The following is a 10,201-nucleotide window of genomic DNA, read 5'->3' as shown; positions in this document are numbered from 1 at the left end:
ACATAATTACCCATGTACATTGTAGACATTTATATCAGTGAACAAATCATGTGTAATATAAGTTAAGTACATGGGGGACTGACACACTAGTGGAGCAGAGTAGTTTAATTTTGACTTTGTGGCTGGGAATCTTCTTTCCTCTCTCTTTGTCCATGTCTCACGAGACTGGTCAATGTCCTCTGCTGGAAGGTCTCAACAGCAGTTCTTGGGAGAGGTTATGTTGCAAAATGTGTTCTGTGTACCTTCCCTGCAGGGAGAGAAGCATTTTCCTTACAAATGTTCCTGGTCTAACACATTTTTCCTTAATGATGGAATGCTTTACGATCCCAAACCACTTCTCTACGTGGCAGTTTGTGTCTTGTGTTTTCTCTGGTTTGCTCTTTGCCTCCAGGTTTTTCTCATCGGAGGCATACCTCTTTACATTTCCTAAGAGTAAACCACTCAACAGGGGAAAGATGGCAAGATCATTTTGAAAGAGGAAGTCAATAATGCCTGGGCAGAAGTGTAGTTTCTCCTCATTTGACCCTGGCTCTTTTGCTGCCTGCTCTTTGACCTCTTCCAACAGTCGATGGAAAAATGGAGTGAATGGTGATCTGCCCAGAATTGATCTAAGGTCCCTTGTTTCTTCACCACAGTATTCAGTTTCAGAGTCTTCCAGCACTGTGTCTTCCAGTGGTCCCTCGTGAGTTTTTAAATGAGGCACTTCATGAAACGCAGGCTCTCTTGGACAGTTTTTGTGCATTTAGGAGTTGACAAGACTGTGCATGATGCTCTGAAGATGTTTGCAGACTCGCTGAGGGAACTTGCATTTTGTAGTCTTGCAAATCCAAAGGTGACAAAGTCTCTCAGACCATTATCACTGGCTTCCCTAGCAATTGTCTGTCTAACTGCTTTTAGATCATGGGCAGAGCAGATATGCAGCACAGTGTCAGGTCTTATTTCGTCCCACCTTCTTTCCCCTCTGCAAATTGCATATGCTCTGTCCATATAGGTGGTGATGTTCTCTTTATTGAAAGCAAGGAGGACACTTTGCATTAGAGCCCAGCTAAAATCAGTTTTGATCTGATGGATGTGGAGTTGTGTGTACTTTGACAAATGGAGTGTAAACTGCATTAACCAAAATGCAGTTGGAGGCACAGAATGCTCATTAGACAGCATTTCACATACTGGGAGAGGGGGTGCATATCGACCTCCTCCAGGAACAGTAAGTGAGTAGTAAAGTATTGTTTTTGTCTGATTTGGAAGTTTTGTCACAAGCCCACCAGTAGCATCAAGGTAGAGAGTAACTGGACACCTGCTTCTTAAATGTTCTACAAGAATGCTGATGCCAGTTTCTGTGTACATATGCACACCAAACAGTTCAATACTGAGGTGTTGAACGTATCCTGGAATTTTAAAGAATTTTGTGTCTGTCTCTTTGAGTATTGTCTGTGTGAGGTGCATCTCCATCAAAACATCATTATGGAGACATTGCTTTCTTCTTACCTCTGAACCAATGACTTTGAGAACATTTTTGTTCAGGTCATGTTTCCTGCCATAAGTTCCCCTTTTGAGGTTGACCGAAGTTTGCATTAAAAATAATGGCTAGGTCCATGAATTAGACGTTTAGTAATCTAAACCGAATTTTTTTTATGTGATTTTATGTTGTATTTCTCCACTTCGGTGAACCATGATTTTCACCTGTTTGTCTATTGTAGCTGTTTTTTTCTTCACCCTGAAGCTGTATCTAGCAGTGCACGAGGGGAATGTGCAGATGGCTGAAATGTGTACATATGGAGCATTGTTTTTCCTGTTGTGGGGAGCCGTTACATGTTGGTACACTGTAAAAAACAACCTATAGAATCTACTCAATATAATGGGGTAAACTGATGTAACAATTTGCACTTTGTTTTTTGGGTAGATTCTATCCTATATATTTGAGTAAAAATACCTGAATTTATGACAAACTAAAAAAAAAGTAGATAAAGTCTACACAGCAAAAAGCCCAGTGTTAAATGAACTCTCGCGGGAGTTTGAGTGTTAAAATGAACACTGAAGCAGTGTCAAAGTTAATGAGGTAATTAAGTGATTCACTGAGTGATGACTGAAAATTATTGAAGATGCCTGATGTTAATAAACAGAATCGCCAGAAGGAGAAAATCTAATTTTGTAAGTTGCCATTATAGTGGTCAGTGTTAGCATTAGTTTAGCTCTTTACCAGTAACTTCTTAATATTAGATTTTGTTTGGGTGTTGTAATTAAGTTATAACAGTCAGACAACCCAGAAGAAATGAGATTTTGTGGGTTTGAATATGTTTTGACAAAGTCATGTAGTAGCAATCAGAAGAAGTGAGTTGTGTTTTGTTTATGTTGGTTTAATCAGACAGGTGTTTCTGAAATTTATTTGATTGGAAAAAATATAAATATTTTTTTAGATTTAGACACACAGACATCAACAATCAGCATGAGAATCACAACAATGGTGACCAGCAAAAACGTATGTTGTAGCCAATCAAAACTCATCCATATCTCCCATCATGCATTGTGGCATGAATAAATTATGAGCTGATGATTTCCGTGATGTTTAGAGTTGATCTGTTTCTGAATATGCTGTTTGTCACCATTTTTGAGATTCATATGCTGATTCATGATGTCTGTGTGTGCCTAAAAGAACAGCTTTTGAAAGTTTTTTTTGATCGGAGGAGCTTGTGAGAAGTCCATTCAAAATTAAAAAAAAAAAATTCAGGCTTTATCATTTTTTTGCAGCTGTGACACCTACTAGGCAGTTGTAATAAATAAAGGATATAGAGCTCTAAATGGTTTCAGTGGCTCAAATTAAGTTTATTTTAAAACAGAATTATCACCACTGCATGACTTTTGCTCTTTGGCTTGTCTGGCTAGTTTAACTAAACAGTTGAACAAAAGCTAAAGTTAAAACGCTACAGGTCAAGAGCCCAACTAATGCTAACACTGACCACTATAATGGTGATGTAAACATTTTGGTGTCTTCAATAATTTTCAGTCATCACTCAGTGAATCACTTAATTACCTCATTAACTTTGACACTCCTTCAGTGTTCATTTTAACACTCAAATAAACTCCCGTGAGAGTTCATTTAACACTGGGCTTTTTGCTGTGTAGACTTTATCTACTTTTTTTTAGTTTGTCATAGCTGTTAAATTCAGGTATTCTTTACTCAAATATATAGACAAACGAAGTGCAAATTGTTACTTCAATTTACCTCATTTTCTTGAGTAGATTCGTAAACTCAGGTTTTCTTTGCTCAAATATATAGGATAGAATCTACCCAAAAAACGAAGTGCAAATTGTTACATCAGTTTACCCCATTATATTGAGTAGATTCTATAGGTTGTTTTTTACAGTGTACTTGAAAGAAAGTGTGCAGCATGGATTTTTTTTTTAAACCACTTATATAAATAATGAGTCCAAGGCTGTCTTAATTTAGAGAAAACACTTTGTGGTCTGATTTTGTTCCACTGTTTTCTATTCAAAATGATAGAAAACTTTTTGCATATCCTTGGACACTTTCGCCATTATTTGGTCCAGCCTCTTTTAGTTTTGTTTCCATGGCCTCAGTTGCATTGTGTTCTGGTTGCAGACCAGACTCTGAGTCCAGGTGCTTTGTGTCGCTCTCCTGTTCCAGACTCCTTGTATCATCTGCAGGTTGCACATGCTCCAGGCCATTTCACTCACTGCCATACCTGTGCTACATCAGTTTTAAAAGAGAATGTAAGCTGAAGTCACAAAAGACAGCCTATAACATTTAGATAGAAAATATTTACTTTGTATTACTATAATTTATAACTGAACTCCACTTTTTCATGGAAGCATAATAATAATAATAATAATAATAACAATAAACAATGATTTATTTAAGTCCTACTTAACCTACAACTTAACTGTTGTCTTACAACTGATATCTTAAAATGGCATAAACTAGATCAATCGTCTGAATATTGGGGCACACAGAGGCACAGATGCGATTGGGAACTTTAATTGATTTTTTTATTTTTTTTTTTTTTTTTTCAAATTTTACAGATTTCAAATAATAGTGTAATTCTATCAAATTGAATTGAGCAATCCTAAAAAAATAAATAAAAAATAAACAATAAACAATAAATAAATAATAATGATATTTTTCTTTTACAACCTTTTAAGACCTTAAAATGTTTAAAGTGTTAAAATGGAAGCGTGTGCGTTCAAATGAGTTAGAACAGTCGGCTGCTGCATTAGCACAGCTGCTAACATTAGCCTAAGCTATCTTCTAACTGTTGCAGTTTTGAAATACATAAATAAATAAAACCGTTTTAATCATGTTCATGTGGCTGATGACAGCTCTACAAATCAACCAACCCAGTACGTGATAAACGCGATCATTGTAAAAGTCTGCACATTTACTACTATTGCTAAGCTCTCCCACCAACTACTGACAGTAGAACATCTACATACATTCCACAATATCCTTTCCTCCTCAACTTTGCTTAACAATGCAAAAGCAAAAAGAAAAATATAGAAAAGGTGTAGCATCCCATTAAAGTGAAGGCCCCATTTAATCAAGTATATGCTTTCTGAACCTTTTTTTTGCAGATTAGAAACTGATAAGAAAAGAGTAGTAAAGCAAATTTCAAGCTAATATACTAAGGGACATGAAATCAAATATGACTTCTAAGCAGAAAAGGCTCTAAGTACTGACTTACAAACAGCCTGAACATTGTGTTTTGTGTCCTGAACCATAGCTTGTGCTGACATAACATGTATTAATCTGTCAACAGGTCTAATGATGCGACCAAAACGAGACCTAACCTGTGTGACTGAGCCAGAACTCGGTTGTACATTCTTAATGTCAGCTGCATGTGTATTGGCTGTGGCTGGGCAGACAGGACTGTCTCTGCTTCTGAATCATGCGAATCTGAACTGACACGTTCAATGTCACCAGAAACAGACATACTTGCATCTCTTGATGATTCAGATTGATGACTTCCTGGTGCAACAGGAGTGACGTTAGTTGAGGGATCCACCAGAATTTCACTTAGGGTTTGATCAGACTCACTTTGAACGCATCTGTCAGGCAGGTCCGAAACCCAACTAATTGTTCTGTCCCTGGTACCAGATTTCCGAACTGACATTGAATCATTCTCTTGGCCAATTCCAGCATTGTCACATGTGGATAATGCCTTGCCTTCCGTCATCACTGATCCATCCATTGTAACACTGCTGTAGCTGTTCTCCTCATGCTCAGGCACTCCTACGTCTCTTCCCAAAGATTCATCCTCCACTGCACATAAGGAAAGACAAGATTTGGATGCATCAGAAAGCAGATCAGACAGGGAGTTCTCCACATTCACTGGTAGGAAATTTACTAACATCAGCAGGTTTCGATGAACCACTTTTTCCTGACCGGTAGATGGATTGCGGATCCTGTAAGTGTGAGTGTCTGGTTTATGATCCACGACAGTGTAAACTGTCGACTCCCACCTGTCCGCGACTTTCCTTTTTCCCCTTTCAGTTTTGTTTGCCAAGAGCACTTGATCACCTATTTCGATGTCCAGTCCTTTCACTCTTCGGTTGTACAATTCTGGATGTCTTTTCTGCTCTTTCGTCACATGTTTTTGTGCAATTAGCTGAGCTTCTTTCAGATCTTTGACTAAAGTAGTCACAAACGTATCACTGCTGGTTACAGCTGGATCATTCAGCTGGATACGGCGTTGTGCGTGACTTGCTCACCCCAGAAACCCTTAGAAGCTCCCGAATCAACTTGATTTCAAAACATGGCCCTTGGTCACTATGAATCCTTTCTGGAAGGCCATAAATGCAAAAGTACCTGTCCCATAGGACCCTGGCAACTTGTTTGGCGGACTGGTCTCTACACACAAAAGCTTGTGCCAGTCTTGTGAAATGATCAGTCAGTACCAAGACATCAACAGACTTGTTACTGGAATCTTCTGCTGACCAGAAGTCTATGCAGACAAGTTCTAATGGTCTACTTGTTGAAATGTTTTCCAAGGGGGCTCTCCCAGAAGGATCATGGCAAGATTGAATGATGATCTTGGTTTCACACGCAGCCCTCCACAGCCTACCAGGGTGACATCAGCAACAAACTCATCACATTCATCCACTGCACCAGCTGATCGCAGTGTCATCTCAGCAGATTCGTTAATAGTGCAGGCCATCGAACCGCTGTGCAACATTGCATTCAGTGTAACCATCTCTCCAATCTTCACTGGCGTGTAAAAGAGGCTGTCTCGTCCACCCACAACATGTGTGTTCTGATAAATGATTTCTGATTGATCAGAGTTTACTTTGGCTGAATGATAAGCATTCTGAGTCTCACAATCATCAACAGCTTGGGAGTTACAATGATGATGACCCGCACTTCCTCCCTCCAAATACGGGTCCGCTAGTTTCCCTCATGTTGTGACTGGGCAGAGGGCTGTTTAGGACATTCTTTTTTTGTGTGCCCTGGGGAGAAGCATGCAAAGCACCGTCTGTCTGTCATGCAATGTGTTACCGTGGTATGTTTGTTGTCGTTACAGATCCGACAGGCACTTCTGACAAAGTTGCGTCGCTGTCTAGAATCACGTCTGGGACTGGAAACATCACGCAATTGCACCCTGCCCATGAGCTGCTCCATCATCTCCATCATACGAGTGAGCAACTGACTGTCAGCCTGTTGTGTGTTTTGAGACATCACTGGGGCTGCAGATGAGCAGGAGGAAGGCTGATGCTGTACCTGACTGGGCACTGATGTAAGCTCTGGCTGACGGCATACTTGAGCATTGGGTAAAGTGCAGAATGACTGGATCGGAACGGCTGGCAACCCTGTTTCAGGGCGATTATTCAGATCATGTTCGCTGCTAAACACTGTAGTTGGGTGACTCCGTAAGTTCACACCGGCATTTCCCCGGCTCCTGAATTCCCTGTGGTAATCATCAACTCTGCTCTGTATTTCTTTCGCACTCTATTCTTGAATAGGCTTGCATCTGAATATACTTGCTAAACTGGGGTCAGGACATTTAATAAACATCCTTGTTACCTCCTCTCCTATGTTGTCCAAACGTTTGCCTCGTCTTCGCAGTCCCTCATCTGCTAGGTCAGCTGCTTTGTTCAGTCGGATCCAGTAGTCCACAGGATTCTCTTTAGCTCTGGGGAGAGTGGCATAAAAGTCTGCAAGTGGTAGGCAGGAGGGCGCTTCACTGAAGTACTGCATGAGGATTCCATAAATTAACTCAGGGTTCTGTCTGACGTTGAGCATAGCATCACTGCGCAGGCTGACTTTAACAACGTCCTTTGCCTTTCCAGCAAGTCTACTCATTATCTCCTCAGCTTGTTCTTCAATAGGGCACATTTGTTTTCTTAAGCAAGCTTTTGTCCTGTCTACCCACTCTTCAACGCCATACTTATCAGAGCCACCACCCCTAAATGTGTCATGCTCTGACTTCATGTGCACTGTTACTTGTGGTGTCAATGTATGTGTACACTGTTCTGTGTGTGCTGGCGTTTGAGTGTACCTGGGTGAATTGGTTCGGCTCTCAGCATTTACATTAACTAAGCCAGCAGACACTAGTTTCGCAACTATTGACTCACCAATATGCGAACCTAATTGCCCTACCATGTCCATGAGGTGATCAAATGCAACTCTATCAACTCCAGGTGTCGAAGTGTATGGACCCTCAACAGGAACCCACCTAACAGGAGTACCACCCAGGGTTTGACTCATCCCGATACCCCTACCGTTGTCAGCATGCACCTGTGGTCGTTCAACCCCCTGGCTGACATGGTCACTCAAAATACCACCCTCTGGACTATCAATTAGCCATGTACCCCGTCCTCTGGGGAAACCCATGTTACCATAACTTGTTACATCAAAGTCACCATCACACTGGTGTTTTTCAGCCATTATGCGATCACAAAAATATGCATGAAAAATAGTAAAGGAACCAAAAAAAAAAATAAAAAAAAAAATAAATAAATCAGTATCAATTATGATTTATCTCACTACATAAAATTCAATCTTGAATGTGATGATAGTCAAAACTGTTTTATATGTCAATGCGTTGTGTATATGTGAAAAACGAATGCACAGTCTCAATTACGTTGTGCAAGTATGTATATACTGTCCTCATCCGTAGTATCGTAGACTTGATCCACTGACGAACTTGACCTGTCCACTGTATTGAGGACTTGGTCCAACGATAAACTTGAAACACACACAGCAACCACGGTCGATCTGCGTCAAGCTGATCGAAGAATCCGAGGGAGTCACGGCACCAGTGTTATGGATGTGGAAGGACACACTCACACAAGGGGTTTCTTCAGCTTTTTTTAATCCACAGCGTCTCTGCAGCAGCGACACTCAAATGTTTTTGATAGAAAAAGGGGGTACAAATCAGATTGGCTGTAGAAATATACTGCAGACATACATATAACTGCAGCAGCGACACTCAAATCTGCTGCGGTACGGCAAGAGAAGAGGGACAAAATACTACATCTGCAGTACCATTAACAGCCACAGGAGGGGAGCCTTCATACACCAACAAATACAATCAAATATTTTATTTTATGAAATTCGCCTAAATGTCTTCACTCTCTAAATTGTTCTTTTTAACCCCGTTACAGCTGCACTTACAGTATGTTGTTGTCTGCCATTGTCGTCAATGTTTTTGTTATCCATCATGTGATCAATTCTCTTTCTTCCTGTCTTGCAATCCTTCTTCATCAGCTCTCCACAATATCAGCCCTTCCAAAAGCTTCCACATCGCTTTCTCTCATGTAGCACATCTGCTCTCAGTACTTTATTGCCGTCTTCCAGTTTTTGCGTGTTTACTTATCTTTTAATTTCTCCTCTACAGTCAACACTCACTCCCATCACTAACTTGTCACGGGACAAATCAGATCTTCAGTTAATTTGGCCAAAGCAGATCACTTGAAGCTGTTCACACCAAGAGCAAGAACTATAATGATAACTATTTTAACCTTTTATTTTTCATAATAACAGAAAATAACATTCTGTTTGTTATAAGCGTGTGCTGCAGTTATGTTGTCTGCATTTACATGCTCAGACTGTTTACAGTCTGGTGGATTTTGATTGGCTGTCAATGTTTTTATTTTTCATCATCTGGAAAAATTTGTTCTGAAAAAGATTCCAACCATATTGTTTCTCTGTGTCATTTCATGTAAATAGCTGCAGTGTGGACTCATCCTTGGTGTGAAGAGGCCTTTAAACTGCCTACAACAAAATCATCAGCAGGTAATCATATTTAAAGAATTTATATTAGCTTGCTATTAAAGAAAAAAATCTAATGCTGCTTTCCTCTCACTCTGTTAAACTTGCAGACAAAATTCTTCAAAATTTTTCTTCCTCTTATTCCTTTACTTCCTCACTCACTTACACATTCTTTTGTGCTCTGTTGTAAGGTAGAAACTGAGTTCACATGACGGCCTTTTCTCAGACTCTGAATCTGATGTGTACAGATGAACTCAGGAGTCTGCTGGAGTTGCCAGGGAGCTTGAGCTTGAAGTATATAATTAGAACTGCTTATTTTGTGTTTAAACAACAATAATAATTAAACATGGGGTCAATAAATATTTTCTTGTTTTACAGCTGGAGACCAAAAACGCAAAGAAAATCAGTCACAGCAAGCCAGTCAAACCAGTCCTGATGAATGAGGAATGAACGTGGTCTTCTTGTACCCAAATAGAAAAGTCAGATTTCCACTGGTATGTATGTATTCAAGCAATGTAGTTATATGCATTTGATGTTGATCTCTCAAAAGATAACGTTATTGTTTTTCACATACACATCTTTTTTTTGAGCTCCTAGAATTAGCAAATCAACTGTGCCATCGTCTCTGGAATTTGGGCAGGAAATGACCGAATATGGTGAGTACTGACACCTGCACCTGTAATCACCAACACTATTTCTTTGTTGACTTATTGTTTTGTCTGTTTGTTTGAAGGAGGATGAAGCCAGTTGATGAAGAGATTAATTCATTGGCCATCAGGTATCTGCTGTGAAGACTGCATTGGCGGACGGCTCTACTGTGACAGCTCAGATGTTACAGCGCATAAAAGTAAACTTCACAACTGAACAACAAGAGTTGTGGAGGGATTTTTTTGGCCCATAACTCCAACAAGAATCAATTGTAAGTCCAATGCAACAACTATAAATTCAAATGCTATATATTGTTTATTGATTTACAAC

At 39.8% G+C, this 10,201-nt stretch overlaps 1 long non-coding RNA gene across 1 annotated transcript; it reads left to right on the top strand.

Moving 5' to 3' along the window:
• Positions 1-9,326: 9,326 nt before the first annotated feature.
• Positions 9,327-10,117, top strand: LOC127158726 (uncharacterized). The gene is made up of 4 exons (XR_007826252.1): positions 9,327-9,517; positions 9,602-9,717; positions 9,814-9,879; positions 9,957-10,117. It is a non-coding gene; the product is annotated as an uncharacterized LOC127158726 (long non-coding RNA).
• The last annotated feature ends 84 nt before the right edge of the window (positions 10,118-10,201 follow it).

Source organism: Labeo rohita, unplaced genomic scaffold (assembly GCF_022985175.1).
Source record: "Labeo rohita strain BAU-BD-2019 unplaced genomic scaffold, IGBB_LRoh.1.0 scaffold_1667, whole genome shotgun sequence".
Classification (NCBI taxonomy): domain Eukaryota; kingdom Metazoa; phylum Chordata; class Actinopteri; order Cypriniformes; family Cyprinidae; genus Labeo; species Labeo rohita.
This window is presented reverse-complemented; position numbering and strand designations above follow the sequence as displayed.